At 38.3% G+C, this 21045-nt stretch overlaps 1 long non-coding RNA gene across 1 annotated transcript; it reads left to right on the top strand.

The window, feature by feature from the left end:
- The first annotated feature begins 1954 nt into the window (after positions 1-1954).
- On the top strand, positions 1955-11688 carry LOC120518725. The gene is made up of 3 exons (XR_005631288.1): positions 1955-2090; positions 5773-5899; positions 11264-11688. It is a non-coding gene; the product is annotated as an uncharacterized LOC120518725 (long non-coding RNA).
- The last annotated feature ends 9357 nt before the right edge of the window (positions 11689-21045 follow it).

The following is a 21045-nucleotide window of genomic DNA, read 5'->3' as shown; positions in this document are numbered from 1 at the left end:
CTGATGGAGGATCACAGGAATCATGGGAAAGAGGGGTCCTTTCATCGGAGCAACGTTTCAGCCGTGGCATGGCCAAATGGGGAGGCAGCTAGATGGATGAGGTCTCCAGGACTCTAAAAATATCCAAACCTAATTATGTCATATCATCTACTGTTAAACCGTACTTCTAAAATTTTTATTATTATGCTGTCTTAAGGAATTGTTCTGTTCTATATATTGTATTGTATTGACCCCCTACTTTTGACACCCACTGCACGCCCAACCTACCTGGAAAGGGGTCTCTCTTTGAACTGCCTTTCCCGAGGTTTCTTCCATTTTCCCTAAAAGGTTTTTTTGGGAGTTTTTCCTTGTCTTCTCAGAGAGTCAAGGCTGGGGGGCTGTCAAAAGGCAGGGCCTGTTAAAGCCCATTGCGGCACTTCCTGTGTGATTTTGGGCTATACAAAAATAAACTGTATTGTATTGTATTGTATTGTATTTTGTTGTATATGTAAATGACCAAGTTTAAAGACACAGATCAGTAATACAGTTGGTAGTTTAATAGTAACTTCAGCCCTAGCTTAATTTCTTGAACTGTTTGTGTCTCCCTAAGTATACCTTGATTTTCACCAGAGGTTTATTCCCACTTACTACAGACATGTACCTGTGTCATGGACCCTGTGATCATCAGAGGTGACTGTGTGCAGAGGGTGCAGACCTATAAATATCTGGGAGTGCAGCTGGATGACAAATTGGACTGCACTGCCAATACTGATGCTCTATGTAAGAAAGGTCAGAGCAGACTATACTTTCTGAGAAGGTTGGCATCCTTCAACATCTGCAGTAAGATGCTGCAGATGTTCTACCAGATGGTTGTGGCGAGTGCCCTCTTCTACGCGGTGGTGTGCTGGGGTAGCGGCATAAAGATGAAAGACGCCTCACGCCTGGACAAACTTGTTAAGAAAGCAGGCTCTATTGTAGGAGTAAAGTTGGACAGTTTAAGATCTGTGGCAGAGCGACAGGCATTAAGCAAATTCCTGTCAGTCATGAATAATCCACTGCATCCACTGAACAGTGTCAACTCCAGGCAGAGGAGTAGCTTCAGTGACAGACTTTTGTCACTGTCTTGCTCCACTGACAGACTGAGGAGATCGTTCCTCCCCAACACTATGCGACTCTTCAATTCCACCCGGGGGAGTAAATGCTAAAATAACTCAAAGTTATTGTCTGCTTTTTCATTTTTTCATTTTTATTACTATTTAATTTAATATTGTTTCTTTGTATCAGTATACTGCTGCTGGATTATGTGAATTTCCCCTTGGGATTAATAAAGTATCTATCTATCTATCTATCTATCTATCTATCTATCTATCTATCTATCTATCTATCTATCTATCTATCTATCTATCTATCTATCTATCTATCTATCTATCTATCTATCTATCTATCTATCTATCTATCTATCTATCTATCTATCTATCTATCTATCTATCTATCTATCTATCTATCTATCTATCTATCTATCTAATCAGGTTAACTTGCAAATCTTACAAATTCTGACCTTGTGTGAACAACAGTTATCTGTAATTATTCAAACAGAGTAACTGTAAGGGTAAAATGTAATACTACTATTAAAAGTACAGAGTTTTATTAGATCATTTTCTATTTTTAAATATGACTCTTATTTTCAGCCTGTAAATGGAAACTGTGTATATAACAATGATATTATTATATGATACTAAAACACATAGTTGAAACATAACTAACTAGATTAATAATAAATGTGTTTAATCAAATTTCTTCTGAAGATAACTTGGAACAAGTTTTTTAATAGTGTTAGTAATTGGGGTCTTTATGTAGATTCACCTGTTCCACTGATATTGCGGTTTTGAGGGTGAGATTTGCTGCACCAACGCAGGTCAGTATGAGAAGGGCAGGAAACACCTTTACCCACAGTCCCCACACTTGTCAAAGACAGACTGAACATGCTAAAGAGATCGTAACTCGATCTGGTCATTGAAGCAGGAAACAACTCTAAGCAACATAAACAAAAATGAAGCAATGTGCTATTGCCGTTCTCTGTCTTCTTGCATGGACTGAATTTATTTTTGCAAGTAAGTTTTTTTTTTGTTTTACAACATGTTAAATTTTCATATTATGTTATATTGTTTAATCTACTGAGTTTAATGTTACCATGTAAAAATATTAATAATAATATCAGCCATCTTTTGTATATTATTAGATTTGCTGCTTCTTCATGCTTCTTTACTATGGTTAGGTGCAATAACATTATTTTATAAAAATATCAACAAATTATAGCTTTGATATAAATCATCATAGCGAAATATTTACTGAGTGTTTGTGCCTTTTCATCAGATTATAGTTTAAAACAATTAACATAATTTTTGTTTGATAACAAGCGGTGTTACACAGCCGAACAGAGCTAACATCAGTGTAGATTTTATCATGTAAGCTTTAAAACAGACATAAAAAATGCAATAGAGAAAAAAATGTGATTGAAGTATAATCTGGTAATTACAGTATTTTCAGTGTAGAAAGAAGATTTGAGAGTCATGCTGAAAAGAAAACCAAAAACAAAAACAAAAAAAAACTGAACAGAGATAAATGTATGGCTATTATAAGAATTTATCCCTGGTCTGTTACATACTAAATAGTTCATTCACATTGCCAACATTAAAACAATATATATTTGTGCTGCATGTTTTGCACGTGCCTCTTCTTTCAAATTTTAAACTTGTGAATTACAATGTGACAGATAGGCAACTTATTCTTTCATTGTTTTGGAAGTTCATCTCTAATGTGATTGCATCTGTTTCTGAACAACTGAAAAATAATTCCTAGCAATTAAACAATCCTTCAGTGGTTGGGTCTTTTCCTGCCATCTATTAGTTTTGATAAACTGAGTTGATACTGTCAAAAATCTGGTGCTCTTATATTAACAATGACACAAACTTTAATCAATTTGCAAGCAAATAATACCCACAGGTTAAACATAATTGTATTATTATTATTATTATTATTATATATTTCCTAATGGGCTGGTAGATCATCTGTTATAAGCATATGGCTAGGGAAGACATGTCAACAGTGCAAGTCAGTCAGTCAGTCAGTCATTGTCCGACCCGCTATATCCTAACACAGGGTCAGAGGAGTCTGCTGGAGCCAATCCTAGGCAGCACAGGGCGCAAGGCAGGAACAAACCCCGGGCAGGGCGCCAGCTCACCGCAGACAGTGCAAGTCTGCAAGTAATAATGTTGGAGGAGACATATTACCCATGCATTGACACTTTGATGATATCATCAATGATGTTTTAAAGCTTCAGTTTTTGATCAAACAAAAACACATAATATTCCAATTTGTTTATGAGCATAAGACATAAAGTTTAATTTAGTTTAATAAAAGGCCATAGTGCTGCATTTTTGGCATCAGCATAGCAGTATTAATGAAGAGACAAAAAGAAAAATAAAATAATCAAAAATGTCATTGTAACGTAGTTAAATTGGATGAGAAAAGTTCTTGACCCCAAACCCTCTACAAGCTCAGCAGTACAAGGACTTGTGACCAAATTTCCATGCTCACATGATTGATTAGTTGGAAAATGACAACTTAAAGAGACTTCAGCCACTGGTCACTTGACATTCATACTACCTATGAAAATGCAATTAAAAATAAACAAAAAAATTAGAAGAATTAGTAAATCATGCTTTTCAATGAAATTTGGGTACTCACGACTTGAAAGGGTCTTAAAATGAAAAACAAACGTTAATCTTATATGACATTTAAAATGATATCGGTATCCTTCATGAATACTGCTAAGTTATTAAACATAATATGCAAGCAAATAACAAGTATTGAAAAATTATTCAAAGCTCGTGGCATGGTGGGTTACATTTTCTCTGTTTCCTTTATGGGTTTTGCTCAATGAGTTCTGCTTTTCCTTTCTCGTACCAAAGACACTGAGGTAACCCATTATGATAAAGTGTTGGTGTGTGTAAAAGAGAACTCTGTCACAAATCAGCACCTTGTCTAGAGTTAGTAAGCTCCATGAAGTCATTTTTTTCACTATCCTCTAATGGATACAATGATTCAATATACTGGGGTTATTTAAAAATACTCCCCATGCCTCATTTATCATTTATGTTTAAGCATGCACTGTATCACTCTAACAAAATTACTTATTTGGTCATGTAAAAAACTGATTAACAGAACAGGAAAATAGCACAATTCTTCATCTCATATGCATTTCGTACTCAATATGAGAGGAGACACCATTTAGAGGTCTCTCCTACCTGGAATGACATAACAAATAATCCAGAAATACAACAATTATTTTGTTGTTAAAAATCAAAACACAAAGGAGTGATGAACATAGGCAAGAGTACCAAATAAACAATAGATAAAAACAAAAGGTTTGGTTCTTCAGGGTCAATATGTCCCAGATTTTACATTGTAAAGTATGTTAGATTTGATTTCGTCACCACTCTCCCACAAAAAAATAATTTTCAGATTTTATTCCTTTCCCTCACTGTCTCAGTTTCTCATTCAGACTTTCCTCATAACTAATAACTGGAATAAATCTAATAGCTCTTTCTCTTGACTTGCTGTAGTTCAATCTATGCTTGCTATTTGGAGACTGTGCACAGTATCCCTTATTTGGCATCACAATTGTACTGTACATCTTAAAATAATTTCCTTTACTCTGAGCTCAGGTCAGTGTGCCTTGTAACCCAACAATCTATGTGCCTTGTGTATGATATATAGATATGAAAAATGATGAGTCAATTCCACTTTAGAACTTCTCATATGTTGCACGGTTTAACAAAAGTCCCTCCATTGTGTGATTATTTGTAATTATTTTTCTTCCTATGTATACAAGTTTACATTTATTCATATTAAACTTCTTGTTTCATATATCTGCCCTAGTCTGAATTTTATCAAAATCCATCTGTATTACATTTGTAAATTCTAGGCTAGTGTTATACCTGTTAGTTAAATTTTCATATATATATATATATATATATATAGTTTAAATAAACTAAAACACCAGTAGCCTCAGGACAATCCCTCCAAATTCAGAAAAAAACTGTTTTGAACCAGTCTTGAAGTCTCAGTTGTTTTATTTTGATCAGCCCTCTTTCATGAGGTACTTTATAATCCTTTGCATCCTAGGAGAATTTTGTCATCTAACTCCCCTGGAAGCCTGAATAAGTTCTGCAATAGACTAGCATTAACAAAAGGTTTTGGTTTACTTTTATCCCTTTTAAAAATATAACTTTTAATCATAACCTAAACTGCAGAATCGTTTTCAGTTTGTAGCCTACAGTATGGCGACAGTGTCAAATATAAAACTTAAGTATATCAATAACAGAATGTTTGTGTTTGTCTTAGTGGTATGTTCTGAGGTCCTGTTTAATATTGCAATAGAATGCAAGACCACCAAACTACTACAACATTTTGTAGCAATAGTATAAGAATTACTTTTAAAGAATGACAAAATTTACTTGGCAAAATAAAGTCAGAAAAAGCAAGTAAAGAAAACAAAGGGTTATGAAATAAAGTATTTGAGGAAGCCTGCTTTGTGTTATTTAATTTCGACAATTCCATTTTGAAAGAATGAGAGACAAATAGTCTTGCACTTCCAGTATAAGTTGTTTTGCTTTTGCCTCTTTAACAGTTCCACTGACACAAATGTAAAATGTAAAGGAAGCGTGTTTTTGCCTTGTCCTTCCTGTCTTAATTTTATAACAGTATATGTATCTTGTTTTTTCCATGCAGGTTTTGCTCCTTCATCCGCTGATTGCTGCACAAGAATATCAAAAGGGGTACTAGATGAAAAGATTCAAAAAAGAATAAAACATGTTTATTTTCAAAAAAGCGGTGTGTGCGCAAGAAATGCTGTTGTGTAAGTATCATCATGAATCAGGAAAAAGGGGAAGGGTTTAGAGAAGGAAACTTTACAGAAAATAAGGAAGACAAAAAGAGTTCCTCCCACCATTGAGCAGCTATTGTACTCAATTCTTTAAAAATCTATCTATCTATCTATCTATCTATCTATCTATCTATCTATCTATCTATCTATCTATCTATCTATCTATCTATCTATCTATCTATCTATCTATCTATCTATCTATCTATCTATCTATCTATCTATCTATCTGTCTCTCTCTTGTAATGGATGGCAGGCATCATTCAAGATTCCTTACCTCACCAGGAGGCCGGCCTAATGAATAGTCAGGGTGGTTCCTGCCACAGCCAGCAGAGGGACAGAAGTGGATATGCTAGCATCCCGGAAGGACTTGTTCAAGGATCCTTACCTTGCTAGGATGCCAGTGCAATGGAGAGGCAGGGAGTGGCAATCTACTTGCGTTTCTTACTCCCCCAAAACACTAGATGGCAGCATCCCTGGGTTACAGTGCCTCTATGGATTCCCACAGGGCATGTTGGAAAGTATAGTCCTGTGGAACAGTCTGGTACGGGTGTAAGACAGGCAGGCAGCACTGCAGGGAGTAATGAATTATACATCATGTGATTTCCACTTTCAAACTCCGGAAGTGGATCTGCTCGGCAGTGTTGTGGCATCAGAAGTACTGTCAGGTCCTGCAGAACGAATGCAGCTCTGCTTCATCTGTGAGAGTCAGAGTTGGGAAAAGAACTGGAAAATACTTGCCAGGGAGAAGTGGAGGAGAGAAGAGTGAGAAGAGAAAGAGTTAAATTGCCTTGTTGTGTTTATAGGGAGAAACTTGTCAAAGGTAGTTTGTTAAATAAACGTTTGTGTTTTGAACCCGGGACTGTGTCTGTTTGGGGTCTGGAAGTGCTATTACACCCATTACTGGTCACACAATCTATCTATCTATCTATCTATCTATCTATCTATCTATCTATCTATCTATCTATCTATCTATCTAGGAAGACACAGTAGCACAGCAGTTAGCATTGCTACCTCAGTATCCCATGCACACTTGCTCTTTGAGTGGAAATTGTATGTGCTAGGTAAATAATGGGACTTGTCCTTTAACTTGTGGGATGTATTTTACTGTAGTGTAAGAATTCAGTTTATTTAATTCAATCAAGCAGTTAACGGACATGCCTTCCCATCCACAGAACAAAAAAACAAATACAAAATTTTCTTCGCCCCTCTCTATGTAATTAAATTAAATTAAAATTTAGGGAAATGAGGAATAAGGAGTTTTGGAACAAAGAGAATTGTCTGTATCTTAACATCAGCAAAAACCAAGAGACTAGTTATTGACTTGTGCTGCACCAAACAGCCTCTGTGTCTGATTACTATTCAAGGAGTGGATGTAGAGTTGGTTCCTCTCCTACAAGTACTTGTGGGTCCACATTAATGTCAGGTTGGACTGGTCTCAGAAAACAGAGGAGCTATATGAGAAAGGGCAGAGCAAGCTCATTTTCCTTTGGAGACTGCATTCCTTTAATGTGGAAGTATCTACAACTCTGTGATGGTCAGTATGATTTTCTACACTGCGGTGTGCTGCACTTGCAACATCATTTTATGAGAGGCTTACAGAATCTACAACCTAATTTAAAGGACAAGTTCAGTTATAGGACACTCTCTGGACCCACTGGAGGTACTAGCAAAGGAAAAAGTGAAAACAAAACTGAGTGCCATTATGAACAAAGGTGTGCATCCTCTCTCTGACACACTGACACTGAGGACTTTCAGCCAACAAATTATTCAGCAGGTGTGTGGCTACTGGGACTCATTTATATAAACAGCAATACACCTGTGTAATGGCTCAGTGTGACAGTGATTGCCAAGTCAGAAATTTCCTTTTCATTCTTTTTAATTTTATTGGTTTATTTATTATTTTTTTTATTTATTTAGTTACTTATTTATCTACATATTTAGTACTTACTTATTTAAAGAGCTTCTGTAAAAAGCCAGATTTACCCCTTGGGACAGATAAAGTTATATCTTCTGTGTATCTTTCCAAAAGAACATTAGCAGGAGATGTAGAGTTCAACTGTGGTGGGCTGGTGCCCTGCCCGGGGTTTGTTCCTGCCTTGATCCCTGTGCTGGCTGGGATTGGCTCCAGCAGACCCCCGTGACCCTGTGTTAGGATAAAGCAGGTTGGAAAATGACTGACTGACTGAATGTCAAGGTCAATATGAGCAGATAAAATTGTTATGTCGTTACAAGCAAGAGACAGTAAACCAAAAGAAGAGAAGAGAACAGAGTATAACCAAAAGCAAAGGCCTGTTACGGTTTTCTTACATTGCTTAAACCTCTCTTTTGCATCACATATTTTCAAGTTGGTCCATGGGTGTTTGATGAGATTAAGGTTATTGCTTTAAGGTCAGAGGATAGTGGATTTTGCCAAAAGGATGGTCATGGCTCTGGTGAATACATATTTTAAGAAGAGGGAGGAACATAGAGTTACGTACAAGAGTGGAGGAAGATGCACACAGATGGATTACATCCTATGCAGAAGAGTCAATCTGAAGGAGATTGAAGACTGCAAAGTGGTGCCAAGGGAAAGTGTAGTTAAGCAGCATAGGTTGGTGGTCTGTAGGATGATGTTGGAGATCAAGAAGAGGAAAAGAGTGAGGGCAGAGCCAAGGATCAAATTGTGGAAGTTGAAAAAGGAAGACTGCAAGGTTGAGTTTAGGGAGAAGGTGAGACAGGCACTGGGTGGCAGTGAAGAGTTACCAGACAGCTGGGAAACTACAGCAGATGTAGTAAGGGTGACAGCAAGAAGGGTGCTTGTCGTGACATCTGGAAACAGAAAGGAGGAAAAGGAATCCTGGTGGTGGAATGAGGAAATACAGGAGAGTATACAGAGGAAGAGGATGGCAAAGAAGAAGTGCGATAGTCAAAGAGATGCACAATGTAGACAAGAGTACAAGGAGATAAGGCGCAAGGTGAAGAGAGAGGTGGCAAAGGCTAAAGAAAAGGAGTATGATGAGTTGTATGAGGGATTGGACACTAAGGAGGGAGAAAAGGACCTGTACCGATTGACTAGACAGAGGGGCCAAGCTGGGAAAGATGGGCAGCAGGTTAGGGTGATAAAGATGGAAATGTACTCACAAGTGAGAAGAGTGTGTTAAGCAGATGGAAAGAGTACTTTGAGACGCTGATGAATGAAGAGAACGAGAGAGAGAAAAGAGGCTGGAGGATGTTGAGATAGTGAATCAGGAAGTGCAACTGATTAGCATGAAGGAAGTAAGGATAGCTATGAAGAGGATGAAAAATGGAAAAGCTGTTGGTCCAGATGACATACCTATGGAAGCATGGAGGTGTTTAGGAGAGATGGCATTGGAGTTTTTAACCAGATTGTTTAATGGAATCTTGGAAAGTGAGAAGATGCCTGAGTAGTGGAGAAGAAGTGTACTGGTGCCGATATTTAAAAATAAGGGGGATGTGCAGGACAGCAGTAACTACAGGGGAATAAAATTGATGAGCCACAGCATGAAGTTATAGGAAAGAGTAGTGGAAGCTACATTAAGAAGTGAGGTGATGATTAGTGAGCAGCAGCATGGTTTCATGCCAAGAAAGAGCACCACAGATGCAATGTTTGCTCTGAGGATGTTGATGGAGACGTTTAGAGAATGCCAGAAGGAGTTGCATTGCATCTTTGTGGACCTGGAGAAAGCATATGACAGGGTGCCTCAAGAGGAGCTATGGTATTGTATGAGGAAGTCGGGAGTGGCAGAGAAGTACATAAGAGTTGTACAGGATATGTACAAGCAGTGCTGAGGTCTGCAGTAGGAGCAACGGATGCATTCAAGTTGGAGATGGGATTACATCAGGGATCGGCTCTGAGCCCTTTTTTATTTGCAATGGTGATGGACAGGCTGACAGACGAGATTAGACAGGAGTTCCCATGGACTATGATGTTTGCTGATGACATTGTGATCTGTAGCGATAGTAGGGAGCAGATTGAGGAGACCCTGGAGAGGTATAGGTATGCTCTAGAGAGGAGAGGAATGAAGGTCAGTAGGAACAAGACAGAATACATGTGTGTAAATGAGAGGGAGGTCAGTGGAATGGTGAGGATGCAGGGAGTAGAGTTGGCGAAGGTGGATGAGTTTAAATACTTGGGATCAACTATACAGAGTAATGGGGATTGTGAAAAAGAGGTGAAGAAGAGAGTGCAGGCAGGGTGGAATGGTTGGAGAAGAGTGTCAGGAGTCATTTATGACAGACAGGTATCAGCAAAAGAAAGATCTACAGGACGGTAGTGAGACCAGCTATGTTATATGGGTTGGCGATGGTGGCACTGACCATGAAGCAGGAGACAGAGGTGGAAGTGCTAAGATTTGCATTGGGTGTGAAAAGGATGGATAGTATTATAAATGAGTACATTAGAGTCAGCTCAAGTTGAACAGTTGGGAGACAAAGGCAGAGAGGTGAGATTGTGTTGGTTTGGACATGTGCAGAGGAGAGATGCTGGGTATATTGGGAGAAGAATGCTAAGGATAGAGCTGCCAGAGAAGAAGAAAAGAGGAAGGCCTAAGTGAAGGTTTATGGATGTGGTGAGAGAGGACATGCAGGTGATTTGTGTAACAGAACAAGATGCAGTGGACAGAAAGATATGGAAGAAGATGATCCACTGTGGCAAGCCCTAACGGGAGTAGCCGAAAGAAGAAGAAGAAGGTCATGGCTTTAACTAAGCAATTCAAGGGCATTGAATTTTTTATTCCTGAGATTCTTCATTGTATCTTTGGATCATTAACCAGATGATATTCATAAGGTTTTTATGTATGATGTAACGTCCACTGCTTGATTAATGAACCAGCAGTTCTCACTGTGGAATATGAGTTTTTGCATTGTACTAGTTTCAGATTTCTTAGTGGACTGAACACATTTTATAATAACTTTTGGTTTTACAGGGGTTTTACTTTCATGACTTCTTTGTTTGATTACCAAGATTGGTTTGATTGCCTTTTCTAGTTAAGTACAACATTAAGTAGATTCTAATTCTTCATTATGGAGCCAACAGCTCTACCCCAGGGATACATATTGAGATAAGAGGTATGGCAAACTAGGAAAGGACTGTCCCAAATATCTTGTCTGGTCTCCATCTTTATAAGCCCTTGAGGCAGTATTAATCAGAGAAGGCAAGTGAAGCTTCACAGGAAGATTGAGCAATGTCTGTCTGACCAGCAATGAGTAATAAGGTACTACAGGCAGCAAAGTTTTGTTTTGTTTTGTTTAAATAATGGCAAATAGTCCAAAGGCAGAGATTGGTACGTGGGGTTTCCACACACAAACCTACATTTAAACTTTTTTTTTTCTTTTCAGGTTTATTACACAAAAAAATAGGGAAATTTGTGCTGATCCAAATGCAGATTGGGTGACAGATCTAATTATTAAACTGAAAAATCCTACACCTAACAAAAAGATCAAGAATGAAAATAAAGGCCAAAGAAGTAAAAAAAAGGGTCACGGAAGAAAAAAGGGGAAAAATAAACAGAAAAAAGGGAAAGGAAAATCACAGCAGAAATTAACAACGTTAAGCTATACACAGTGATGTTAATTCATGAAAGATTTAAGCTAATATCAAGAGTATAAAAAATATGTCCATCCATGTTTATTTCTGTTACAGTTTAACTTTAGCAACATTTTATAAAATATATAAATCACAGAATATAACAACTGCATTTGCAGAAAGGTCTGGAATTAATATGTGCATGTAATGTTTTAATATAACACATATACTGTATTTAAATAAAACTGTATAATAAGAAAACATTATGATACTTTATTATTTACTTTTTCTGAATTTTCAATCTTTTTTAGCATATATATCTGTACAATAAGGACTACAGTGGACTAGCACACTGCTAAGGTTTGTTTCTGCCAAGATACTGTGCTGTGTGATACAAGAGAAGAATTGATGGATGGATGGATAAATTGATAAAAGTATATAATGAGAGGGAGCAAAAGAGCAATTTAATTTCATTTTCATCACTGAAGATGATGCTATTTATTCTTCTGTTTATTTTCATTTTGGCAAAATATATGCTTGATCATTCTGGCTATATTTGGATTTATCTCTTATTCTTATTTTGAAATTGAGCTAAAAGTCAAAACATACAAGCACAAGCTGAAAACTATTTGATCTTTACATTGTATATTTGTTATCTTTGTTGTATGATCTCCTCATGATTTGGAAGAGATGCTTGAAAGAACAAGGGGATGAGATTTTCTATTTTCCTTCCAAAACAATTCCTTGCCTTTTACAAATTAAGTCTTGGAATAAGCACAATGTACACCTCAAAAATAACAGAAAAGTAATGGAAAATAAAGAAATAGTAGATTCATGAAAACATTAGGATAACACTTCTTGCCAGATAAGTCCTTCTCTTAGGAACATAGGGGACAGCTTGGATTTCATTTAGATATGATTAGTGACTCACATAAGGTATTTACTCTAACACAAACTATAATGTTACAGTCTTAGAGTATTGCTGTTCACCGGCAGAAACATAATACTGGGTTATATAGTATAACAGAATGTTAGGTTATATAGCACAATGTGCAAAGTAAAAGTCCAAGAAGGTTATGTTCAACCTTTTTAATGCACTGGTGATGCCTCATCTCGAGTACTGTGTACAGTTTTGGTCTCCAGGCTACAAAAAGGACATAGCAGTGCTGGAAAAAGTCCAGAGAAGAATGACTAGGTTGATTCCAGGGCTACAGTGGATTAATTATGAGGAAAGATTAAAACAGCTGATCCTTTTCAGTTTAAACAAAAGAAGATTTAAAGGAGACAAGATTGAAGTGGTTAAAATTATGAAGGGAATTAGTACAGTGGATTGTTGGAAACTTGTTAAGGGTAGATTTCACATAAAAATTAGGATGTTTTTCTTTACACAGAGAACCATTGCCACTTGTAATAAGCTTCAAAGTAGTGTGGTAGAGGGACTTTTAAAACTAGACAGCGTTATTTTAGAAGACTTGAGTGGACCCATTTTGGGCTAAATGACCTTGTTCAAGTGTAGATTTTTCTAATGTTCTAACAGAAGGAAAATTTTGATTGGTTCTGAAAAATAAAATGCACGTTTGAATGTCTAGATGCCTGGATTAAAATGCAAATCTTTGTAAGTGCCTCTATCTTACTTGCTTATCACAATGTGCTTGTGATTCACTACGCATTTTTACAAGTCTTTTCATTTTCTGTACTGAGTTTAAGTAATTAATTTTAGCTCAACAGTTATAGCCTCAAAAATGCAGAAAAGCTAATGAATGAGAAAATTTTAATATTTGTAGACTATATTGTTTGATGGCGTCTATGGGGTGTTTTCTAATGTCATAACATGTTAACCCTCATCAGTGCCAGCTCAAACCTTTTTGCTGCCCTAGGGAAAAAGGAAAATGTCACACACCCATACAACAGAGTCTTGAAGGCATATTATTGTAGCTTTGTAAAGTGATCCCCATTAAAGCATCACATGTGTTGTGGGAAGAGTGTGTTCAGGAAAATCATGGTCTGGGCACAAAAGATCACCCATAGCCAATGTCAAAATGATGCCTTCTGAAAACCCGTATAATATTCCCTGGCTGCAAATGGGTAAATTGCTAGCACAGATGTGCTAAGAATGGAGTCCAAAACAGAATTGATTAGGTTATTCAAATATGGCGGCTTTGAAGGCCAGAAAAGGAAGTGAAGTCATCGAGGGCAGAAGCAGAAGTGTCCTCTTCCACTGGTTTGGAACCCAAAGTCTCTTCGGTCATGGATTCTTTACCGGAAGTGACATCATCCAAGGGTCCAGAACCAGGAGTGACGTCATCAAGGGCAGGCGGAATTTCACTTGAACAGTCTGCAGGAAAGTGATAAAAAAGGACCCCCTGGTCTGGCATGGAATTACTCTCATTTAGACCCTTTAGCTGCCTCCCATGTGCACGTGTGTGACAAGTGATATAAATTTATGACACAGGAGAATAAAAATGCATGGTGTGAAATATAGGTGACCTAAGGACACCCAGGCCTCCGCATGAGGCATGAGCTGCCCATAAAGGATTATTTATGAAAGTTTGGTATGCTTCTACTACAATTTAAATATAAAAATAACATTATAATACTATTCTTTTTGCCTACAATTTTCATTGTAGATGCAATTTCTGTTTCAGTTATACTATACATGCATTTACTATCAATTCAATAGAACTGTGGTTCAGTCACAAAGTGTCCAAATGTTTTGAAGATTTTAAGTGAAAAGCACACAAGCATACAAGACAGTGTAGATAAAGAGTTTTTAGTCCACAAAAGTCACATGTGACATTATTATTTTCTCTTTTCTCAATATCATTTATGCAACAATAAAGAAAACAGGAAGCCTTACGGGCTAATTTTGGTTTTGAAAAACAACCTAACTCGAGTCATTTGTCAATTCTGTTAATGTAGCCCCAGCTTGTGTTATTAGAATTAGTTCTTCAGACTGTATTTTAGGAACTGTGGACCTGTAACTTTGAGCCTGCTATTTCTGCTGATCATATTTCCATCTTTGCTTCACAGAGTAATAGCCTACTTTGGGGTAATTCTACACTGTTCTACCTAATATTGCAAACCAGCTATAGGAAAATAATGGAACATGTATGTTTTGGAGAATGGAAGATTTATAACTTTTGGAGATTCTTCAAAAATGGAGGCAAAGAGCCTTCTGTTCTCAGAAAAAGGTTTACTGATGTATAAATTAAAACAGAAGTAAATATCTATGGGCAGAAAATGATACTGGAAAAATCTATGTTGATGCAATAATATATTACATAAAAAGACAATTGAGGCCACAGAAATCAAGGAAAAGATGTTTCTCCCAACAACAAATCATTAAGGTAACACTAATGTTCTTTAAAAAGTTATTTCTTTCAAATTTACCCTACATCTGCACAGTCTGAAATTTTTTGGCTTGATCTAAAATATTTAATTTTGCCCATATAAAGAAGTTAATCACGTCCATTGTACCCCTATACTTTACGTTCAGAACACATATTTGATGCACGCATGAGTTGCAGCAAAAAATCGAGTTTACGTTGACATCAGAGTCTTTGTTTAATATCAAGATGTGACAGCAAGCCACTTTAGAGATCCTACAGGATCAATGTGCGTGCTTCGATGTTTGATAAATGGTCCGATGTGATGAAGCAAATCAAACTTAAATGATGACATACAAATGTATTTGTGATGGTTTTATTAATCTATTTCTTGCAAAGGCAATAAAGGCATCACATATTCACCATTGTAATGATGTTTTTTAAAAGTCTCACATACTATAATCTTCTGTGCCTTTTTTTCACACCTTCGTAACATCATCAAAATATGTGGAAGTGTATTTGAGCTATAGACAAAACAATTAGGGACACAGTGAAGAAAAAAAGGTTTATTTTATGATTAAAGTGGAAATTTTGGCTGTAATCTTCCAATTTAAACCAGTAGTTTATTTTATCATTAAAGCAGACTATCGTAAATATCTTAAATCCAACTCAGTTGCTAATTGCTACATGCTTCTGGATTTTCCTCCATACTGACAGCAGCAGCAGGCAGCAACTGCCACACAGAACACATTAAATTTATGATATTTCACTGCTCTGCATATTTAAAATCCTTATATTAGGGAGTCACGCCCCTTATGTTCACTGCCTGGAGTTTGCATGTTTTCCTGGAGGGTTTTGTGGTATAGCGGGTTCGTGGCTCTGAATGAAAGGCCAGTTTTTTAATAATCCATTTGGCTATGTCAGTCTCCATGGCCACAATTGTGCAGCCACGGGGAGTTGATGAGGTAAATGGGGGCGAGTTGCACCTGCACATCAGGGTACGATTGTTCTCAATTGCTTAATTGGCTTCCTGTGGTGTGTGATTAAGCCGCTGTACCCACGGAGCCATATAAGTATGAGCAGGCACAGAGAGGGAGGAGAAAAAAAGAAAACGAAAGGAGAAAGGGAGGAAAGGCTTGGAGAGCAAGAGTGTGGCATTGGGGCAGTGAAAAAGAGTGGACGAGCCAGCCAGCTTAAAGAGATTGGTCAGCACAGTCCAGGATCTTGTGTGGAGCAAAGGATAGGCGCTCGAGGGATGGATCACACCCACTGACTATGTGGAGGAGTGGGTTCGATCAAGGTGGCATCCTCATTAGGGATCTGACTGCGAGTGCAAGAAGGAAGACAAGAGGGTAACAACCCCAAGCGGTCTGACAGACGCCAGCGGAGGCAGCCAAGATGGGGGTCAGTATCATGAGGAGCACAGCGGCTGACGTCTCTCCAGCTGAGCAAGCCATGGGTGAGCTGGACGGACACTGAAGGAGATGTGCTTGGTTGATTTTCACCAATGTTTGACTTGGAAAAGGCATTTGACCGTGTCCCTTGGGGAATCCTCTGGGGGGTGCTCCGGGAGTATGGGGTACCGGACCCCCTGATAAGGGCTGTTTGGTCCCTGTACAACTGGTGTCAGAACTTGGTCCGCATTGCCGGCAGTAAGTCGAACCCGTTTCCAGTGAGAGCTGGACTCCGCCAGGGCTGCCCTTTGTCACCAATTCTGTTCATAACTTTTATGGACAGAATTTCTAGCCACAGTCAGGGTGTTGAGGGGTCTGGTTTGGTGGACTCAGGATTGGGTCACTGCTTTTTGCAGATGATGTTGTCCTGTTTGCTTCATCAAGCCGTGATCTTCAGCTCTCTCTGAAGCGGTTTGCAGCTGAGTGTGATGCGGCTGGGATGGGAATCAGCACCTCCACGTCCGAGATCATGGTCCTCAGCTGGAAAAGTGTGGAGTTGCCCTCTCAGGGTTGGGAGAGAGATCCTGCCCCAAGTTTAGGAGCTCAAGTATCTCGGGGTCTTGTTCATGAGTGAGGGAAGAATGGAGCGTGAGATCAATAGGCGGATTGGTGCAGCGTCTGTAGTGATGCGGGTTCTGCATCGGTCTGTCATGGTGAGAAAGGTTCTGAGCCGTAAGGCAAAGCTCTCAGTGTACCAATTGATCTACGTTCCTACCCTCACCTATGGTCATGAGTTATGGGTAGTGACTGAAACAATGAGATTGCGAATACAAGCGGCTGAAATGAGTTTCCTCCGCAGGGTGTCTGGGCTTTCCCTTAAAGATAGGGTGAGAAGCTCAGGGAGGGGCTCAGAGTAGAGCCGCTGCTCCTCCACATGAACAGGAGTCAGATGAGGTGGCTCGGGCATCTGATCAGGATGCCTCCTGGATGCACCCCGGGACTATGTCTCCTGGCTGGCCTGGGAACACCTCAGGATTGCCCCGGAAGAGCTAGAAGAAGTGGCAGGGGAGAGGGAAGTCTGAGCATCTCTGCTCAAGCTGCTGCCTCCGCGACCCGACCTTGGATAAGTGGAAGAGGATGGATGGATAGATGGATGGATGGATAAATTCATTTTTGATCATTAACATTTCATTTCACCATTGTTTTATACATTTTCTGTACCCACTTTTCCCTCATAGGACCACTAAAGCCAGAGTTCTTTGCAGACGTAATGAGCGTAAGACAGAAAAAAAACTTAGATGAGATTCCAAGTCATTGCATCATGGTCATGCATATACTGTACCTGCGCTCACTGCTTCTGCATGTTTACAGAAACCAATCAACCTCGTTGCATGTCTTTGGATTGTAAGAGAAAAGCATCCCCAGCCATACAAACCTTTAAAGAAGATGTAACCTTCAGAGAGGAGGTTCTTCAGCCAGGGTATTGAGTTCGAGTTCAGGTATTGTGAGGAAGTACTGTTAAATATTGGTATTCTTATTATTTTATATTTACTCTTTGTAGTTTACATTACAATGCAAGGCAGAAGTGGATTTTTTTAGAAACTACAATATTATTTAGGGAGGGTTATTAAATGAATTCATCTACGTATGACAAATAAAAATAAAATAAAAATAACTAAGGAAAATATATTCCACATCATACACTATGTAATGTAAAAAAGTAAAAAAATAATAATAATTCCTTCCAGTGTTTAGTTACAGCACATTTTATGCAATTTCTTTTGTCATGCATTATGCATTCTTATGCTATCATTTTGATAAGTATTTTTCAATTAAATACATTACTCATTTTTGCCCATTATTGCCTAATTTTTAATTTTGTATAATGTCGATTACAAAGTATTAACCTCTTATAATTCTACATCCAAAAGAGGAATTACATGAAATATGTAAAAATAAAGTGTAAAAAAGCCCAAAATTGCCAGATGAATTTTAGAATGTATTTGAAGAAGTGGTTGAGTATTTAGTGCTGCTGCCTCACAGGCCTATAGTCTGGGGTTCAAATTCCAACACAGTCACTTTCTGTCATCAGTTTGAACAACCTGTCGTGTGCAGTGGCCATTTTGGAATGTACGATTAATACTAAGTAGGGAGGATCAGAGCAAAATCAAAGCACTTAATATGATATGGATAAAGTAGCTGCAGGTTGTCTGTTAATATGCAGTGGAACAGTGGTCTGCAGACCATAGGTTGGGAACCACTGCATTAATTTATCTAACTAATAATATCTGTCCCTCTTAGCTAATGACTACTGAAACATACAAGTCCATGCACTTTAAACATCACAAAAAATGAAACAATGTGGTGCTGGTACCTGGTCTGTCTCTGTTGGCAACATATCATTGTGATACTTTGATTTTGTAATCATCCAATAAAATAAGGCAATAGCGATTTAAACACGATGAAACAAAAAAGTAAAAGCCTTGCAGTTTCTTTCTGCTCTGGAAAATCTATTTGTTAAGAACTCCCTAAATTGAAACAGCAACACTTCAGGCTTAGAATCAAAGGGATCTGAAGTGAAAAAGGACAAGCCACAATAATATGGACAGACCACTGAAACATACATGCTCCACATGTCCTGTAGCAACAACAACTTCTATGCAGCCAGGTTTTTGCTGCTTAGCACAAGGCCAGCAAATAATTTAACAATTTTCTACATGTTTTTGCTCACCAGGATTCTCTGTATCTTTAAAACAGGAGCATCATACTGCTGGCTTCTTTTCCACAAAATGGAAAGGGCACATGCAGGCTTCCTTATAAAAGAAACTATCGATGAAGTATAATGTCTTTTGAACAATACAACACTAATATTGGATTCCTTTTTTCTTTTTAAAAGATTGTGTCCAAGTTTAATGGGCACAAATGGTCCTGAACATTTGATATCTCTTCCTTGGTGTGCTCTGCATGGCCTCGACTGGGAAAAGTTTTGAAACAGAATTGCAAATGCACAATTTAAAAGAGCAACAGGTGGTTCACATTTTCATATGAGTAGCAAAGTTCAAGCCCCATTTTAAAACCTGATAGTTCAGGGTGCACGTGTGCGCACTCACATGTAATGGTACAGAGAACACTGCAGGGCCAATTGATCTAGCCTCTCAGTCAAGGTTCATTACAAACATAAAAAGTTAAAATTACAGAGGGAAATTTATTACTTATTATGTACAGAATCTCACTCTTAATGTAAAAACACCACTGTGACTGAATCTGTGTAGGATTGATTGCAGCTTTGTTATCTTAGTTTTACATGACCATGCAATGGAATGACTAAGTTCAGAACATGATAAAGCTACTTTGGACATCAGTTTTGGTATATTGAATTATTATGCATATGCAAAGGATAAAAGAAATTGTTAGACTCACACACACGCAAAACTGAAGACCCTTATTTCCATAACCATGGTTCTGAGTTTTAAATTACACTGTCTTGTTGTTTCCAGACGGTCCCTGGTAGTACTCCATTTGTAACCCAGATTTTTTGCTTACAAATACATTTTGTAAACTGGCGCAGTTAAAAGATGTTTTTTTGAGGCCCTATACAACATAGTAATACACTCATGGCTCCTTTAAATATAAGTGCATATTGTTTAAAGCTAGATAATTATGTTGCTTTAAATTATAGAAACAGAGAAAATATGTTCATTCATTACTTGTTAATTTGAAAGGCCCTATTAAACTATTAAAAGATTGGAAAAACACAAAAGATGCTGTAATTATTTTTATTTTGACTAAATGAGTAATTGACAATAAAAAAAATGCACCAATCAGGATTTACAGAGTGAGCACTATAACAGGGCAGTTTACTAAAGTACTAACGGGTTCATAAAGTGTAGAAAAAATAATGTAAGAGGTTTACAGCTACAGATAAGAGGTCGCAAGAAAGGGGTAGGTGGAGATCTCAGTATCTTTGTAAGAGGATGAAGGTCCAAATCTTTAGAGTCCTGGTGCTTCCTGTCTTGTTATATGGTTGCAAGACATGCCCTGAGATGAAGACTGGATTCCTTTGGTACTGTGTCTTGATGGAGAATCCTTGGGTATTGCTGGTTTGACTTTGCGTTAAATGAGCGGTTGCTCATGGAGTCCTGAATGAGGCACATTACCTGCATTATGAGGGAGCATCACTTATGGCACTACAGCCATGTGGCACGATTCTCAGAGGGTGATCCAGCTCAGAGGGTGATCCTCATTGTTGATGACCCGAGTGTCTGGACTAGGCTACGGGGATGCACACATAATACATGATGGCAGCAGATAGATGGTCATTTCTGGAGGGTGTGACTAGACTGCATTTCCGCCTGGGGGGTTGCCAACCGGTATCCCTAGCTGTTTCGTTGTGTGGTGGGTGCAGCAATGTGCTGTACCAGTGAATGCTCCCCATCCTGACCTGAGCTTTTTTTTTTAAAAGAAGATGCAAAGTTTAAAAAAAAGGATAGAAAATGCACACCCAAACCACTAAACATTATGAAACGCAATAGGGTGCATACCACTCCCCAAACTCCGACACAGACAGGACACGAGTTCAAAATTGCACACGTTTATTCTTCAGTGGGGAAGTGTCTTTCTCTTGCTCCCCTCTTTAAAACACAATACAAAGCACCAAATACATTTAAACACATTCCTTTCTTCTTTTTCTTCTCCCTTTCTTCTTTGCCTCCACTGCTCCTTGCAAGCTTTGTCCTCCATCACCCGACTTTGGCTCATGAAGCAGTGGTTGCTGGCTCCTTTTATAAGGCGCCTGCCTTCTCGCTCTTTTAATGCTCTGGATAAGCTCCCTACCCCGGTCCTTCCAGAGTGGAGGGGTCCCAGCTGGGCAAGGGC

Source organism: Polypterus senegalus, chromosome 1, assembly GCF_016835505.1.
Source record: "Polypterus senegalus isolate Bchr_013 chromosome 1, ASM1683550v1, whole genome shotgun sequence".
NCBI classification, from domain to species: Eukaryota; Metazoa; Chordata; class Cladistia; order Polypteriformes; family Polypteridae; genus Polypterus; species Polypterus senegalus.
Note: the sequence above shows the minus strand (reverse complement) of the source record. Positions and strands in the feature narration are given on the sequence as shown.